Source organism: Lytechinus variegatus, chromosome 16, assembly GCF_018143015.1.
Source record: "Lytechinus variegatus isolate NC3 chromosome 16, Lvar_3.0, whole genome shotgun sequence".
In the NCBI taxonomy this organism is placed as follows: Eukaryota; Metazoa; Echinodermata; class Echinoidea; order Temnopleuroida; family Toxopneustidae; genus Lytechinus; species Lytechinus variegatus.
The window spans coordinates 10,486,631-10,506,555 of NC_054755.1; the positions used below are offsets into that span (position 1 = coordinate 10,486,631).

At 37.2% G+C, this 19,925-nt stretch overlaps 1 long non-coding RNA gene across 2 annotated transcripts in view; it reads left to right on the forward strand.

The window, feature by feature from the left end:
- LOC121430341 overlaps positions 1 to 19,242 on the forward strand; it is a 39,400-nt gene extending 20,158 nt beyond the window's left edge. For both annotated transcript variants that reach the window (XR_005972020.1, XR_005972019.1), the window contains exons 2-5: positions 4,650 to 4,736; positions 15,571 to 15,839; positions 16,858 to 17,013; positions 18,535 to 19,242. This is a non-coding gene — a long non-coding RNA (uncharacterized LOC121430341). The remainder of the gene's footprint in view (positions 1 to 4,649; positions 4,737 to 15,570; positions 15,840 to 16,857; positions 17,014 to 18,534) is intronic.
- The last annotated feature ends 683 nt before the right edge of the window (positions 19,243 to 19,925 follow it).

A 19,925-nucleotide genomic window follows, 5' to 3' on the forward strand; every position in this document is an offset into this window, starting at 1 on the left:
CACAGAATTTAGAAATTCATTAAATATGCTAATTCATTCATATATTTTGAAAACTCACAAAAATTACCTATTTATTTGTTGATTGATTTTGATTATTTTTGTTCCATCTGAGAGCTACATGAGGTTCACCAAGATTCTACACATAGTTAAGAAATTTTGACTAGAGAGTTATGTATGCTTAAAGCCTGTGTATAGCTTTGGTAAAGGGTCAATGATGTGATTGATAATCGAATATCATCTAATATGACAGTCTTACTGAAGCGTAGAGACCGTTAGATATTTTTCCAACTGCACTTCTCTCAGAAAATTTCAAATATTCAAATCTTGGATATATAGCGCCCTCTCTCGGCGATGCTTGTTTTAAATTTAAAAAATGGGCATTCAAGCACTTATCTTATAAATTTAGTGATTAGATATCCAAAAGTTACAGACAAAGAACATATCTTGAAAGTTTCAGCCCATTCCATGATTTGGAATAGGATTTAATTGAAAGACAAAAACACACAGATATTTTAATTTGATCGGGTGACCCGATCAAGTTAAATTTCCATGTAAAATCGCAAAATTTATCCTGTAAAACACATTTTCATTTCATATCCTCCACATCATAACTGTTATAGGGCATATCCATTCATATTAGCTAGCAATGAATTGGAATAGTGATAGGTGCATTTTGGTGGATTTACCAAAACTATACACAAGCTTTAATTCATATGAAATTTATTAATAGATCACAAAAAATGCTTCCATGTCATTTCTTCATCAATTTCAATTCTAATTCCTCAATTTATGTCACCAATATAATTCACTACATTGTCAACTGGGCCGAAATTAAAATTGTGTTAAATTTCCTTGCGAGATGCCGGATGAGCTCCACATCATTGATGTGCTAGTTTAAGATAGGACGAGACTTGAACCATTTTAACCATTGGCATTTATCAATATTTAAATCTTGAACAGAAGCAAATATCACGTAGACATACAGAGAAAAAACAATTCAGATGTAAATGGAAATGCAGGAAGACGTAGAGCATTAATAATAGATTCTTGTTGAATAAGAAAGATATTACCTTTGTTTAAGAAAAGCTGCGTAGCATCCGATATTTTTAAATAATTAATAGTGGGATGATCTTTACAGAAAGGAAATCTTCTGCTCAACTGCATAATATGGGAAAACCATACACTATATTCCTTCTATTCAATAAAACCATGCTTTTACTTCAGTTTTTTTTCCTTATTAAGTTATGTATGAGCCAAGAATCCCAGAAGACATAATTCATTCTTATTAATTCTTAAAAGGTTGATATGAGAATGGTTATTGTGTATTCTGTATTTTTCCTTTTGAACTTGCAAGAAGACATACAATTAGGCAAAGAAACAGGAAGCAATTTGACATTTTGTGAACTACTTGAAATTTGTATTATTGATCTGGATATTGGTAGCCGTGTAGGCCTAGGTTATTTTACACCGACCCAATCACAAAAATACCTGCCTATGAGTACCTTTGAAGTATTAATCTTCATTCTTTCATACGTTTTGCCTCACCTTTACTAATCATTTTTCTATTGATTTTCTGCTTGATTTAGGGGAAGTTCAGAGAGAATACCGGTAAAGGTTTGATAATCCATCAAGGAATGAGAAAGTTCTGGATTTTTAAAATTGTTTATTTGTGACATCACATGGGAGCTGCTCCCCAAATTTTAGCATGTACCTTATATTCCATCTGATGAATACAATTTTTTTCTATTAGAAGAGTGTATGAAATGATGCATCCAATGATATATCCGCTGCACATTGCACAACCAAGATCACTTTCAAATTTCTGAGAAAATGGCATTTTGTGGAATTTATATTAACATACTGTAGCCTATGGAGGAACTGCTTGGCTGTGACATCACTATAAAGTCAAAATTGAAAAAAAAAATACAATACTCTGATGTAAAAAAATTCCTTGAAGGATTTTCATCAAATTCACCAATATTTTTGTCTCAACTTTTCTCAAAACAAACTATTCGTCAGGGTGATCTTTCCATTTAATGTTAGGCTAAACTTTACCTTTCTCTACAAGGCCTGTTCAAGTTGATTCAATCCTTTGGTAATGTATGTGTACGGACAATTGCTTGTGGTTTTGTTTTTAATTCAATTTTGTTTACATTTTTGCTCTCCTTTTTTCCCCTTCACTCCTTTATTTATATTTTCTAATCTGTTAATTCTGTTACAGTTTAGAAATTGTATTGTTTTCAAATAACAGTTCTGCTGGATTTACAACCCACATTGAGATTGTTGAATGGATAGAAACCTATAAATACTGTTGTGAACTTAATCCCCTCTTATTAAAGCAGATAACCTTTTAATACCATTAAGTATGTCACTAATCTTAGTCTGATATATAAAGAGCACTCCCCAAGTGATAGATATTGTCGTTAATTTCGACTTTTGTGCATTTCAGTGATTTTGCATATATGTATCTTCCACTCCCAAGAATGTAGAATTTATAAGTTTAAAAGTAAAACAAATTCCTTCAAAGTACAGTCTATCTAAGATGGGCAGGTGGGGGGGGGGCGGGGGTGGTAGCGGGCCTATGTAATAACCAACGAACGTAGAGGGCAGCAACACACAAGCGTGTTGCTCTAAGGAAGGTCAACTCCGCTCGAATTTTGTGACCACTCTAAAAAATAAGGGGGACTTTTTGGAAATTTGTCGAGTTGATTTTTTTTCATTTGTTATATTTTTAATGAATAATTATTAGGTCAGTTAATATTAAAAATATTACTTTTATTTTAAAAGAAATTATTTAGCTTAAATAATCATGATTTTGACATTTTTTCTCATTTTGGAATATTAAGTCTATGACGAGGATACCTCTTATCTCTTTTGTTTTCCTCTGCTGAATTTCGCTGCACCACTAATAAATGCATAGACATGAATTTGATTTATTAAACTTCCAAATTTTTAAAGCATCATTCAGTTTTTGGTAAATTCCCCGAATGGTGTCTGTTGATACTCCAACTCATGGCTACATTATATGAACATTTACAATTTTACATCCTAAACTGTGACAGTGGATGATGAGATCACAAGTGCTTGATGGATGTATTTTGCTGTTTTACCTTAAAAACATTGTTTAATTTTTCAGCAAGAAGTATTTTTTCACATTAAAGGAAAATCAAAGATGTTCAGCTTGATACCTTGAAAATAACCAACTGTCCTTGAATGTAATCTAAGTACATTGTGCCTCTGTTTCAAGAACACTAAGAAGTTTAGCAAAGTGTTTTTATCAACATTGGACATTGTTTCCTTAATCGGCTTGCCATTGACTTGCAACTTTTATCTAGTTGAGGTAAATACATGTAGTGGGGTTTTCAGGAGGGAAGCAAATACAGTAGAAGGGGTGAGGAGGAGGAGGGGATGGGGATGTGGACAGACCGAACAGAAAGGGAGGAGGGGTGACAAGCTGATGGGTAGGTGATAGTAATATGTGGAGGAAAGGGGAGGGGAGCAAAATGAGGAACAGGAGGGGAGCAAATGGGGGAGCAGGAGAGGGGCAAATGGAGGAAGGAGGGGGGCAAATGGAGGAAGGAGGAGGGGGCAAATGGAGGAATAGGAGGGGGCTGGGAAGAGAAGAGCAGGAGGAGGAAAAGGGGAGGGGGCAAGACAATGAATAGCAGGAGGGGAATAGATGAAGAGGTAAGAGGGGAGAGAGATGGAGAAGAGAGGAGCAGGGCGGTATGGGAGTGGTGGGTGGAGGAAAGGGAGGAGCTGGCAATGAAAGGGGAGTGGTGCAAGAGGAGGAGGTAACAAGAGGGGTGTGGGAGGAGCGTGAGCAGGATGGTATGGGGGGGGGGAGTTGCAGGAAGGGGAAATGGGAGGGTAGCATGAGGATTGAAGGGGGAGGGGATTAAGATGAAGAGTAGCAAGGAGGAGCATGAGCAGAAGATGAGTGGGAAAAGAGAAACAGGATGGTAGGGGGTGGGGGATCAGGAGATGGAGGGCAGAAGGAGAAGGAAAGAGGAAAAAATAAGATGGAGGGGGACAAGAATGTGAAGTAGAGGAAGAAAGACAGAAGGGGGCTGGGTACAGCAAAAGATTTTGAACATTATTGAGTTATTTTCAATTCATTGTGAATCAACTTTCATTATTCCAACACGACCCTGCCCCAAATATGAACTGGACTTATATTGACTTTTTGTCCCCTCAGCCATAGTCTCTAATCTTAAGGTGTATGATGTCAGTAAGACAATAGTTGACTATCTCGGTTATGAAGACAAAACAGGCTGAGTGAATGAATGCCATTCAGAAATTTAGGTTGATAAAAAAACACACAAATATAATCCTTAAAGGCAGGATTACCATCTGCACTTTTTGAATCAGTGAAAGTGAAATCATGTTTCTTTTGTATGTAGTCCTACTATGGTATTAAAACGTATGCTTTCAATATTTAAGAGGTGGGGGGGGGGTAGGCTTAGTATGAAGTTGAATAAGCTAATAATAGTAATCATAATATATTGTATTCTTTCCCACCTCTCAAATATTGAAAGCATATGTTTTGATACCATATGTATTAATGATATTAAACCTTATTGGGTTATTCAAAAAGTGAATATTTGTGCGTTAATCTTTTGTCATCATTTTATTCTTTATTGATTCAGCAAAGGGTGTTTGGGGAAAGCAACAGTTGATCTCTCGTCGGCCTTATAGAAACCGAGAGGGAATAGTCTTACCATCTACTTTTCCAAGTAAGTAAAGCATCTACTCCTGTTATATCACTGAACAACTTTAAACTGACAAAAAGGTCAGAGCTAAGAATTTATCCCAAGACCACAAGCCAAGGCTATGGATGCACCGTTGATTTGCCCATGTGCTCCTCTTATTGGCCTTGCAGATTTTTTGTGCCTTTTTTTTATTATTTTAATTTTTTGTGTTGTAACATAGAAAGATGATCTGTGGAAAAGAGGCCTTTGCCCTAAAAATATTGAAATCTCAGGCTCTTGTTGTTCTATCCAAACCCTGGCTTGTCAAATGAAAGTAATGATTTTGTAAGTATTTTACTTAACATTTTACTCGGCTAAGCAAAATGCTTAAACTTGTAATCAGATCACAATTAAGTATTTTACTTAAGCCAAATTTAAGCAAGGTACTTAATAATAACCAATGTGACGTCATAAAGTTTGAGCCAAATCATGTGAAATAATGTACCGGTATTCATCTGTGCACAGAATGTATGACTGGGCGTATCACATTTGTAAACTGCATGCAAGCCAGACTTAAGCCAGGTAGGCAGCGGACTTAGATTTAAGTAAAATACTTAGCTAATTGAATACAAAATATTGAATACAAAAGATGGTTAAGTCTTTTACTTATGCAAAATACTGAGTTAAATACTTAAAATTTTGGCTTGCATATCGAAGTGAATACCGGCACGGGCCCGTTTCATAAAGAGTTATAACAGGGGACGGTCTTACAAAAAATTGTGATTTATCCGATCAATCGCATTTATTTTTTTTATTTATTTTTTTTTTTTCAATTTGTTTCCCCTCCACAGGGATAGCAAAGTCAACATAAGAAATGGATGTTTGTTCAAAAAAAATTCTAGATATGAATGTATATCCCCTAAGTCATTGATTTCTTGACAATTTGGTGTATTTTCCTTGGTTTTCATAGGACATTTTGCAAATTTCCTGTAGAAAAAATTCTGACACTGATGGATTTCCATAGAGTTACTATTGATTGGATCAATCGTAACTCTTTATAAGACGGGCCCTGTCTTAACTTTGCCATTAATTAATGGCAATGGGGCTGAGCAGCCAAGGTTTCCATGGTAGTTGCCATAATGGCAAAGTGACAGCAGTTGTAACTCTTTTTGAAATGGGGGCCCCAGATCTCTTTATGGTGTCCTTGTGCTATTGGGTCGGAGATTAAAGGGGAATCCAGCCTTGGCCATAAAATGTTGTGTGGGGAAGGAGAAAAATAAATTAAACAGAATGGTGAAAATTTGAAAGAAATCGGATAAGCATTAAGAAAGTTATAGCTGCTTAAAAATTGGGATCACTAATAGTATGTAGATTCCAAATTGGCAACTGGGTAAGTAAATTATGACAAGGGGCAAGGACAACTTTCCCATAGGCCATGTACTTTATTATCAGGGATTTGTGGTTTTCTCCTAAGTACCTACTCCCCTGGGGCAGTAATCCAAATACAAGCCAGGTAGTATATTGTTTAATGTCCTCATGAAAGAAATATATAATTTGAAATAAAACTTTTGGGAAAAATGACATTTAAGCCATTATATGTAGTGGAGTACATGAAAGAGTAGTCCTTGCCTTACATCACAATTACATCCCATATGCGGCCAATTTGAAGTCTCCATGAGTATAGTGATTACCAATATTTACAACTTTCAAAAATTCATAACTTTCTTGTTGTTTGTCCAATATTGTTCAAACTTTCACCTATCAACTTGTCTGATTTTTCTTTTTCTTATAAAAACAAGTTTTTATTTGGGTTGGATTCCCCTTTAATAAATCAAATCCCCCATTTTTCAGTTCGTCCAGTTAATAATTTTTCACTGCTTGAATTGGACTTCCCCTTTGAAGTATTTGTTTTATTATTGTGTGACCATTGATAGGAGAAAGAAGACATTGTTGGTTTTGTTTGAGTTATAGAATGTCTCCGGTATCAGAATGACACACTTCTGTCTTATGGGGTCAAAACGAGGAGGTAAATGGGTTTGTAATGTTCTAGTATTAATGCAGTGAAAAAAAATGATACTTAATTTGATGCTTGATCGTTTTGTTTTGTCAATCTTGTGGTTGACCATTTTGTGACTTCTTGAAAGAATGTTGGGCCATTGAGGCCCTCTTACCTCTAGTTTTACCCCCTTATTATCACTGTCAAGTTTGGGTACCATGACATTTGTTCTGCCCCCCCCCCTCCCTCCTCCACCAAAAATCCTATCATGACCATAACCATGACTCCTTGGAAAGAAGTTCTTGTCACAGCACTTGTTGGGAACTTCTTTATTAAACTATAAGAGTAATACAGTTTGTGTTCAGATTCACGAAAAATCCTCACTCTTCCCCTGATTAAAACCATGTTATTTACATAACATTTCTTTTCTTCGGGGAAAAGGCATTAATTTCATCTATTGATCTGTGATTATGTTCCTTTGGTCAGCTCTGCTTGTCCAGTGGCCTGATACTATGAAGGATGCTTTGAGAAGCTTTTAAGAAGCTATCACTAGTCACACTTGACGAAAGAGCTACATGTATCAGTCACCAGTGGCAATCAGTAATGAGCTATTCTGATGTAATTACTAGTTGCGATAGATTGACTCAGGCGATCGGTAACATGTCATTCAAAGGCTATCGCCACTTGCGATAGGTGACATGTTTTACACTTTTCTTCGGCAACATTATTTGACATATGATGCATCACAATGTTATTGTGACTGACTCATTATCCAAAGCTCAAACGCAGTCGTAAGTGGTCACTGATAGCGATTGGCGATCAATCTCCACTCAAGAAAACAGAGCTTTCAGACATATGATCTATCACCACTGATTAGTATACAAAATGCACGTAAGCGAATGCATGTAGGGCCAAATAATGACAATGTGCGAGAAGAGCCAATGGATATATCGCACCGAGGTCTGCAGGACCGAGTGCGGTATATCCATTTGGCGAGTCGAGCACAGAGTTCATTATTTAGGTCCTTTATGCACAAGAATGCGTGTATTGTTTGTTTTATACACCCCCCCCTCTTCCCCCATGTTACTGAGTTGCCCTAAATGCTGTATTTGATCTAAATTCTAGATAATTCCAGACCTCGCACTATGCTGCACTCTGACGTCAGAGTGCAGGATAGTACTTTTGGTATGACGTCAGAGTGCAGGATAGTGCGTTTTGGATGCAATAGTGCAATTCGCTGAATATCATGTGATCCAATTTGGACCAATCAGATTACAGTACATTCTTGGGAGTTGTATAAATAACACTATCCATCATAACATGATTGATTATAGCATCTGGGGCCTGTGCAGAACGAGTTACAAACATTTCTCCGGAAATCAATTGCAACTTAATTTTCAACCAATGACACATGTGTATTAGGGACTTAAGCATGATTTTTTTCCAAGTGCAACCCTTTCTGCAAAGGCCCCCTGAATGGAGGGAAAGACTGAGGAAAAGAGGAGGAATAAATTGTTGCAATGAGATAGTAAGATAATATTTTCAAACTCCTGATAAATGTTAGGAAATATTAAGAAAGAAATGAATGTCTTTGAGAAGTTGAAAACAAGATTCAAACTATAGGACAAACCAAAAAGAGAGCATCGAAGTTTGTTGGCAAGGTCATAGATTCCTCGTCAGCAAACCGAAGGGAAGCGACATTTTATCATCGACAATGAAATGTGACACACGCAGACCTCTCCGCTGATCGCCGCTGGAGGTTTCATGCACCGAAGACGTACGTGATACGACAAACATGGTCTTGCATGTTTTCTTCAGTGAAAGGGAACACTTGATGGAGAACCATGCGAAAGAAAAGCGTGCGTGATGCCTTAACCCACACCCGATGCAACCGACGTCCGTTCCGAACCATAGCCCGAAGACCTTTACCATGTTGAATTACTAAACTGTGTGCAGGGAGGCATAATTCATTCTCTTTTAAGACCCCGTTTTCTTTGAAAAGGAAAATGCCCCCATCTTTAACAGAATCATCATTTTCCGTAACCCTGTAGTTAGTGGGGTTTGTTATCGTTTGCCTTTCGGGGAGGGAAAGGGACTTCATTCACTGCACCACGTCCCCCATTCAAATTACAGTTGAATGTCCTAACTGCTTGTCTAAATTCAGAGATCTTCTTTTAAAGAGCCTACATGACTTTTGATCAGTCCTATCCTGGGGTTTGAAGAGCACCAATATCTAGTTGCCTTAATCAAAGATGTTGATAATACTGTATTAACCACCAAAAATGCCTATCCGGGATTCTAAATGGGGGTGGGAAGGAAAATAGATAGTTGCATAAGAAAACATGAGCATGTTATGTAAGAATTCCTATTTTCTGTGAAAAGCTGTGGCTTAATGTGACTTTTTTAGACTAACAATGTGTTTTTGACTCGGAAGGATTGGAACTTCAACCTGTTGACTGCCGAGTTCTGTAAAACGCATAAGCTTTGTACAGAGAACGTCCAGTTGTGGTAGACGAAGGGTTAGTTCTGTTACCGCCTTTCAATCTCTATGTTCAGCTATGTTCAACAAAAAGTCAGTATAGGGATGAAAGTTTTGCTCCTCAGTTGATAAAAGGCATGACTTTATTCATGGTATGGGGGAAGGTGCCATAGCTTTGAACGTACGTGAATAACATTTTCCATTTTTTTCCCCTTCCCTTCGTTCCTCCTCCAATTTCCCCTCGGGAATTAATGTGAAAATGTTTCACCTTTTGACTTCTGGGAGGAAAGAGAGAGGAAGGAAAGTTCACAGAACAATGATTTTCTCACGAGGCGTTCATATGTCTTCGTGGGGCTCTGATATAAGAAGCTGTTTCTCTGCACACACCCGTGACATGTGCATGTTCACTGTCGGCACTGCCCGCAAGCAAGGCATCTACGAAGGCTTGCATGGTATGTTCTTCTTCGCAGAACTGTGGGACGCCCCATCGTTCATGTTCTCGGCCCGGGGTTTCATAATTTTTATTCCAGGGCACAGATCATAGCCAGCCGAATACGTTTGTACGTTTGCCAATGCAGATAGAACAGCCGTAGAAAGAATGCAAATCAAGTCCGTGCTCGTATTGTACTGTTCAGTAGTACGTGTATGTGGAATAATGCGGAAACGGAATAGAGTGAGACACAGTATATTATTACTAATGTTTATCCCATCGAGCCTGGTGTCCGAGATAATTCAGACAAGTGTCTATAGATAGTGTTTTTCAATTAAAAGTACCCGTACATATGGGTCAGTAATGTTTGACAGCCATAGTGGCTAGGTACCTCTCAGAACATACATGCACTCTGATTAACCTCTCCCAAAACCAGGACTGCCGACACCTTTGAAATCAATTTATTATTTGTTTATTGGTTGTTAAAAAAGGCATTGTTTAGTGAATTTAATTGATATATAATATTTGATCCATCTCTGTTCTTTAAATACATTGAAAAGAAAAATTATTTTTATTCATTCAAATCATATTTAGTGCTCCATAAACCAGCGGATCAATATCCAATGTCTTTATTAAAGACTTCAAGATATTCAGGTCCAGTTGGGATATCACAGGTTTTTGCTGGATTCTGTTTGAATTCAGCCATCGGTTTTAAAAAGTTTTAGCATTGATAAAACATAAATCAGCTGTTGTGTATGTACATGTAGAAGAGGGAGACACTTATTAAAACCTTAAAAAACTTAACTCTTATTATTTATTTATTCAGTTTCATAAAAAAAAATACAGCTGCCCGGGCCTGCTTTATAAGAGAGTATTGTGCATAGGCCAACATATAAAATGATAAAACGACAAAAAATACAAATGTAGCAAATACATGCAAACAAATATTGCAGCATATTGAGAAAAATCATATCAAATTAATATAAATTTATGAATTAATTAAAGCTAAAAAATATTACACACAGTGAATATTATTGATGCAAAGTAAAGCGGCAAAAGACACAGATATACAGGGCATATGAAAATATAGAAATTGGCAAAAATCAAACATGTAAAAGGGGGAAAGGAAAAAAAATGAAAAAAAGACTGGAATATTGACATGAATGTTATATCACACTACAAACAAACAGACTTGTAAATAATGTTTTAAGATATCTGTATTTTCACATTTTCTCTGATTGTTCATCTAAAGTTCTTTCAGAACAACTTAAGGTTGTATCTTCAACATGTAGGTAATTGTAAACTTTTAGTACTTACTACAATATGGGTATGATAATCTTCCCTCCCTTAATTAAAGGACAAGTCCACCTCAACAAAAACTTGATTTGAATAAAAAGAGAAAAATCAACAAGCACAACACTGAAAATTTCATCAAAATCAGATGTAAAATAAGAAAGTTATGGCATTTTAAAGTTTCGCTTATTTTCAACAAAATAGTTATATGAACGAGCCAGTTACTTCCAAATGAGAGAGTCGATGACGTCACTCACTCACTATTTCTTTTGTTTTTTATTGTTTGAATTATACAATATTTCAATTTTTACGAATTTGACAATTAGGACCTCCTTGCCTGAAGCACAAAATGTTAAAATAATGGAATTCCATGTGTTTAGGGAGGAATGAAAATTCATATTACATGACAATGATGGGAAAATAAAAATATTTCATATAATAAAATACGAAAGAAATAGTGAGTGAGTGATGTCATCAACTCTCTCACTGGATGTAACTGGCTCGTTCATATAACTATTTTGTTGAAAATAAGCGAAACTTTGAAATGTCATAACTTTCTTATTTTACATCCGATTTTGATAACATTTTCAGCATTGTGCTTGTCTGATTTTTCTCTATTGATTCAAATCAACATTTTTCTGGGTGGACTTGACCTTTAAATTATCACCATTTATCGCTATCATTATCACCACCCCCTTCATCACCACCATCATCATCATCAGCATCATCACCAGCAGCAGCATCATCAGCAGCAGCAGTAGTATCAGCATCATCATCATTATCCTGATCATCTCTGTTTGTCTTCATTGCACAAGTTATAAAATCATATTTTTCATTTAAGAAATATACAAATTTTGCTTCATAAATATATTAAATTAATTTAATGAGTTTGCATCCGGGGTTGTCATATATTTCAAGCAATCTACTTAAAATGAAGTCTTCTGCAAATAGTGAATCAGCAGCAGTATCAGCATCAACATCATCATCATCATCAGCAGCAGCAGCATGATCAGCATCATCATCAGCAGTATCAGCATCATCATCATCATTATCCTGATCACCTCTGTTCGTCTTCATTGCACAAATTATGAAATTATGTTTTTCATTTAAGACATACACCCAGTCTGCTTCATAAATATATCAAATTAATTCAAGCAATCTACTTAAAATTAAAGACACATTGTGAATCATCAGCAGCAGCATCATCATCATTACCATCATCATCATCATCCTAATCATTCCTGTTTGTCTTCATTGCACAAATTATGAAATTATGTTTTTCATGTAAGAAACATACCCATTCTGCTTCATGGATATATTAAATTAATTTAATGAGTTTGCATCCGAGGTTGTCTTATATTTCAAGAAATCTACTTAAAATGAAATTCTTCTGCAAATTGTGAATGTTATAATAATTTTGAAGAAGACCATTATTGTTTGGAATCATGCTTTTTAGTATACTTAACCTATGATTCATGCCCCCCCCAAAAAAAAAGTTATCACCAAATCATGCATGATGTGCAGGAGAAAAACAATGAAATAAAATAATATATCACCAAAATGTCTAAATAGCACCCCCCCCCCCCAGCAATGCTGTTAGTTTTTCATTGGTTAGTCCGAAGAGACTGAAACAGAGATAGAATGAGAGAGAGAGAAGGGGGGGGGGGGTAAGAGAGAGTGAAATAGGTAAGTACTTTCACTTTAGCACTGCTCATTCAATTGAAACCAAGGAGACATCTCTTTGCTGAAATCAAATGCCCAAATTGACCACACATAGATCACCAAGATTTTCACCTCTCTCAAAATATTTGGATAAATATCTTCTGACAGTTTTTCCTCCTCATCTTGCACTTGCAAAGCCTTCCCACTGGTTCACTGGGCGGCATGCCAAGGAGTAGTAATTGCATATTCATGACCTCATGTTTTTATGCACGCTTACCGATGCATATTCATGAGAAAGCAGCTTGATTGGCAGGTGAGCGGCAGAAGCTGGTTTGGAAGGCAACTAGTCTTATTTTTCAGACCCACAAATCATGTATGCTGATTATGATGCATGTAATTTTGCATGAATCCTTCTTCATTAAGAAAATAATGATTTTTATATAGTGAGAAAGTAATTGAAATGTATGAGCTTAACAGTGAACGTTTGCAGAAATACAGATGTTGGCAGGGGTTTTCTTAAAGTAAAGACAGGTACCACTTAAGAGTCTGAACAAGACATCTAATTGTTCACCGAAGTTTTGCTGGGGAGGACACACAGAGAAATGACTCTGCCATATGTCTCAATACAATGGGTACAATTGATACCAATAGGACTCTTTTTAGAAAACTAAATTGAGTTGCTACTTTTCCAATCAAAAGGGAATTGGGCCTGTTCCCTTTTTGTATACCAAGTTTATTCACCTATCTACCCTTCTCATTCCCGACCCCCCCCCCCCCACTTCCCCTCTCAAATCACTTATCTTCAACATGATAAGTCATGGTCGTGCATGGGATTGGATTTTGGAGGGAAATGTGAAAGTGATTGAGCATCTAGCTAGCTTAGATCTTATATTTGAAAAGGGTAATATTATTAAAATATGTACAAAATGTCAAAAGTGTATGGTCTTGATGTGGTTACAATTAACATTTTTATACAAAATCTGGCAAAAATTTGTTATTTATATATGAGTGAGAGACATCATCTACTCTCATTTGAATATTACTGAGTTGTGCAGATAACTATTTATGAAATTAAGGGAAAGTTTGAAATGTCATGACTTTCTTATTTCACACCCAATTTTTCACTGTAATGCTTGTTTAATTCTCCTCTTTTTATTCAAATGAACTTTTTCTTGGCGTGAACTTGTCTTTTAACCCTTCAGGGTTTGGGTTATTAACGTAGATTGATAATAATATTCTTTCATTTTGAAACTAATCCAATAAATATTAATATAGCTAGTGTTTTTTCCACATGGTTGGACATGATTATTTTGTTTTATTCTGACCATGATCTTAAAAATCCATGAGAATTCATGCAGATTTGAAATTGGAGTTAATATCACAAAGCTATTGAAATAAGCAAAATGTAGAGACAAAATTTCATGAGGAGATTGAAGGAAAATTATATAGACTTGAATTGGAAATGTCTATGGACCTTCTGGTACAAAATGCAGGGGTGCAAATAATTATATGAAATGAACAAGAAGAAAACAGTATTATGAATATATAATGTAAATGCCATATGCTCTTTAGTGAATTAGAGTATTTTTGAATAAGGGAATCTTCTGTTGTCCATTTTGATGGCCCAAGTTCACGGTAGGGGCAGGGGGCAGGATTAGGATCCAGCTGAGCTATTAGGTCATTATATTTGACCAGTAATGACCACACAGTAGTAATGACACTGGTATGGACAAAGATCATTTGAGCAAAGAAATGGTTTCTCTGTAGATATTTAGGTCAAGATTTATATTTTTTCATCTTTATGGAGAGTTACGAGAGTTAAGACCCACATAATATAATATACCTTTATACCATTTTTTTTTTACCCCTCTCTATACTTTGTATCACTATTCTTTCGTTGGATAATACTTTGTTGCATGACTGTGAGGCTGTCCAAAGTTCTTCTCATTTATGTACAGTTTTTTTTCCAAATACAGGTTCTTAATATTATTAGTAGGATAAAGCATGACATGCTAGCTTGCCTAGCATAAAATACTACATAAAGACAAAAGAATGACTCTTTTATACTTTTTTTACCTCGCCACTTTCTATTTTCATTTTCTCTCTTCTATTCTAGTTTCTGTCTTCTCTTTTCCATTCGTTTTTCTTGCCTTTTTCTCTGCTCACCCTATTCTCTCTTTCATGCCGTTTTTTTATTTCCCCTTTTTCTGTTTTCCTCCCCCATAACTAATTTTCCCCTTCTTTTTCCTGTGTCATTTGTCTCATTGTTCTTCTCTCTCTTCCTTTCCTTTCTCTTTCTGTTTAGATGTGCCTGTATTCTTCCTTTTTCCTTTCTTTCTCCACTCCCCCCTCCTTCGTTTCCCACATTCTCTCCTTGTTTCTCTCCCCCTTACTCTTTATTTTTTTTTATTCATCCAATCTCTCAGTGTTATTCTCAACTTTTCCTTTATCCAACTCTTATTTATTTGTTTTCTTCCATTTCTATAATTTTCTCTCTTTTTTTCATTCTCATTTCATTCTTTTAATTGAATGTCCTACCCTGCTTCATTTTAAAGCATCTTTCTCCACATTTAGCTCTGATCACTACCCATATTTAGACTCTCCTTTATGGGCCTTTTCACACGTGAATCTTGAATCATCATTGTAATGATAATTGCTTTTGTAATTGTGAATGTGATTAGTGTTCCTGATTCTAATCATGTTCTACATGTAGTTTGGTTTCACACATGCTAAATATTCGTCATTAGCCTTATTTTTCATTGGAATCGTCATTCAAATTATCATTTTTTTTCCCGTGTGAAAGGGCGGGTAATTGCTTTCCAGCAGATCACCAAATTATTCAGGCCTGTTATCTCAAAATTCATTTTTCAATAACATTTTCTTTTTTATAACATTTACAGACCTTCTTGTAAACTAATTCCACCCTTGTTCATGCTCATCCCCTACACTGTCTGACCCATGTTTTAACAAACACTTTACCAACTTTTGATTACCTCTGTCTATTTTTTCAACTACACAGGCCCAAACTCATGTCTGTCAACTGGTCTAATTACCTATCTTGATTCTCCGCCACCGATGATGGCATCATCAAGACTGTTGCATGCTGGGAGTGACCCGATGCGCAGGTCATCCAAAGTACAGAGGGAAAGTTCAGGTGCTGCAGAGGAGATGTCAAGAGTTTTTTGTCCTGAATCAACCTCCTCGAGATTGCTGAAATTGTGATGAGAGAAACAGAGATTCTGGAGGGGGTTTAAAACCGTAGGAAAGAAAAAGATCGACAAGAAAGGGGTAAGAAGAATGAATAAAGAGGCAGCATGAAGATGTGATGCATGTACCAGCCTCTGTTATGCTTGTCAATTGAGGGAACTGTTTTGTGGGGGTTATTTACGACAAAAGCGCAATTCTTGTTTTGCGGTCAATTCCAGCCCTGTTCGCGCCCGCATGCTGTCCCATCATTAAGAGTGGCTGGTGGATGAAAGCCAGCGAGGTGGAGGTGAGAGGGGCTTTTAATGGAGGTGAAAGTTCTGCTGAGACTTTTGATATGGAGGCCCAACATGTGGCGATGCAATCAGATGCATCACTTTGAATAACTCCATTTTTCACAGGTCAAAATGCCTTTGAACGGGTAACAAGGATCTATTGTGTAATTGAGGCCTACTTTTTGGTTGTTGATAGAGCGGAGATTCTCGGGTCTTTATCACTTCGAAAGAATTTCAAACCGCTACCGCCTGATGCCTCCATCAAAGGGGGGGGGTCACGGACGCATCAGAATGTGTTTGTCGATGACTTTGTCTCGGGATGCTTAAAGTGCGCTTGACTTGTAGCCAGATTGGTAACAATGATGTATTGATTTATAATTACATGCCACGATGAAATGTCAGTGACTTATTATTTTGGAGGGGGGCTCCATCGGGGAGCGAAATGCCGCACGGCACTTTCATGGGCAAGGTTTCCCTGGCGCGAGAGATGACTCTATACTGCTTGCCATCCCACGTGTTAATTTAGAGATGCTCTAATGAGGATGAGAAGAAAAAGAGATTGATGCTAGCGTAGCGGATTGTCGTGAATATGTGTTAATAGATCTCGCAGATGCCGGTGGGCCGTTCTCCATTTTCCAGCGCGTCGCCGAAGGTTTTTTTTTATTAAATGCGTGGTGGAATGTAGTAAACAAGGGTCAGGAAAATTGAGTGGAAAGAAGATTACTTTATTATTAGCATGCTGTTGTAATTATTTTTAATAACTTCCGCCGCTTTTTGTATTTTTTTTCTCTCTGCCTCCTCCTTCTCTTCTCCCATCCCTTTGCAAGGTCTTTATTCAGAGAGATGAGGGGTGTAGGTGTCTGGAGGGTGCTTTGATGACAGAGTTTGGGGACATTGACACAGGGAAGTAACTTCAAGCGGTTATCCCCAAGAGCCAGGCTTGCCCTCTTTTTCTCCAATGATGAATTTCAAAGCAGCATGAGGTGGGTTTTTATAGATATTTCTGCCCAAATATCCGATAGGACAGAGCATGTTGAAATACTTAACCATGGACATCAGTTAACACAATTTTGATTAAAAGACGGTTTTGATGAGCCCTAAATACGGGTTAGACCGATTGCTTTGCGCCACACAATCAGAAAATCTGCCGTCATCTGGGACAAGAATGCCGAATTGGTCGTCATCGATCCCCGCTGAAATGACATCCTTTGTGTCTTTTGATGTCGGGATGACTGTTTTCCCTTTCGATCTGGCCCCCGCGCAATGGGGTTCCTGGACCCTATGATGAGTTTAGCAGAGCGGTAGGACTTTGAAGAAGTTTCGCAGCCGCATGAGGTCACAGAAGGTGAAGCCCAACCCTTGGTAATGAAAGATACTCAAGGGCGATCAAATAAGATGGCAAATGAGAAGAAAGAGAAACCATAATAACCTGTCATCTCTCTCTGCCAGAGAAAGATTTCGTGACTCGCGCTGGGAGGGTTATGCCGGCCAAAGGTTGCCGTTCCGACGATCCTAAATGGCTCCAGTTTCTTTAACAACCGTCTCCAACTGGATTTAGGGCATTATTCGGCACCTTAGACAACACGATGTTGTCATCAGGGTATATTGAAATAGACAGCATTTCAAAAAATGCATTAAGACCACTTTCGGTTGCGTATCGCCTGAGGATTCTCAAGAATGCGAAATGGAGGGAAAATAGGTTCAATGTGTGCGTATTTGGGCGAGCCGAGAATGGATAACTTGGCCTAGTGACCGAAGTTTCAATTGTAAATGTCATCCCACTGAACCCTCTTTGTAAGCCGAGCCCAAGTAGATCGCTCGGGGGTTTGTTTTGGCGACAGTAGACTTCATCCTTCTAAGCCTCATTCTTTTTGTTTTGTTACCATCATCTGCGATTGGCCTGGTAGATTTGTTCGTAATCGCGGCATCAAAATAATTCTTTCAAAAAGTTGAAAAGGATAAATGAGGATGACAATAAAAGGGCACGGGCAAGCCCAAAGAATTTCAATTTTTTTTCGAGCAAACAATAAAAGATCATCATGAGCTCTCCCGCTGTCGCAGACATACTTTTGTCGTAAAGTGTAATTATTATGTCGCGACAGTCACGAAAACATCCCTATGAGAAGGATTCATAATGTCAAGATCGTCTTGGCCGTATGAAAATGATAACCGGCTCAGTCGTGTTTTTCATCTTGCGCTTCTCATCAAATCTTGTTTTTCTTTCACATTCACGATAAATCCCCAAAGAAAACAGGTTCACAAAATGAAAGGATAGAATGATATAGGACACATCTGGGTAACTGCGTGTCTACAAATTAAGGCATTCACAAAGATTTATCTTGACATTAAACTTCAGGTAACTCATTTGAATCAGTTCAATAATGTATTAAGTGACAATTCAGACAACATCCACCATAACAATGACCACAAACACATCATTACATTATCTAAAGGCAATCATGTCACCCTCAAATAAACATTCATTTCATCCTTATTTATTTCAGATTAACAGTTCTTGTGTACTCTGTACAGAGGGCAGCAACTCACAGACCCCCTGTACTTTGATGCAGAGACAGGCTCCTCAATTTGATGTAGTTCAAGTACATGTGTACAGGTATTTATTGAATGGTAAGAAGAATTCCTCATTTGTTAACAATAACTCTCGTTAGAGGTTGATTTGACGTTATTTTGACTTTCGAAAATATCTCAGCTGCAATGTCCTATTTGTATCGTGTGTCTGTAACATATTTTTAACAAACCCTGAAGCCCTGGAAAAATGATTGTACCCTAAAACCATTGTTTAGCACTTCAAAAAGGTGAAAAGTTAAGTGACCAGAAACATCATCCCAATATATTTCCATACACTTTATGTGTTATAATTTCACTCCCATGAAGATCGATTGAATAATGATTTTCTGTCACAGATATCTTGAAATTGTCCGCAAGAATTTGATTTTTTTTTCAGCCTGGATGTTTTGATTAAAAACAGACCTGTCAACCAATGTCTCTTAACTTCTCTGATGTTTGAGTCACTGCAGTTGAAGTTGCCTGGTTCCGTGAAAAGTTAGTGGCCTGGTGTTAAAGCATCCATTGGCACTTCTTTGATGTCGGGTCTTGGTTGGGTTTAGAATATGATCTTGGGACTAGATCATGGGTATTGTTAGATTTAGAATTAGACTTAGGTATAGCCTGTCAGTCAGATCCATGACATTTGCTCCAGTGACGATTGCTCAGCTCTGAATTCCACACACTCATCAAATGACCAACTACTACCCTAAACCTAACATAAAACACTATACACTACCCAAAACCTAACATAAAAACCCTATTGCAACCCTAACCCTACATCTTAGACGAAATTAAGCCTGGAGCAATTGTCGCAGGAGCAAATGTTGTGTCACATGTCGGGGGGAGTAACGTAAAAAAAAAATCATCTAAATCGGAGTTAAGTGTACAATGTAGTAACTTTGCAAGGATAGGTCGTGATTACAATATTTTCAGGGCAAGGCCACTAAAAAGGGCACATTTCTATATTTCAGCACAAATTGGAAATTTGAAATAGGCGATGGGGGGGCATTAAGACCTAGTCAACAGGGCATCCGTTGTCATGACATTGGATGAATTTTAACCCTGCAAGCACACAGCAAAAACTGTGGTGTTAACCGGTGTACATAGACGACCACACCAGTTATTTTACACTGGTGTTAAATTGGTGGTGTTAGTTTTACACCTATAGATGTTATTGCAACACCTTTTGTTGTTACATTTACACTCTTTGGTGTTACGTTGAATCTCTAGGGTGTAACTTTAACACCTCAGGGTGTGGTCCTCTATTAACACCAGTTGGTGTCAGTTTTAACACTGCAGTTTTTACAGTGCATATTCATTCATTTGT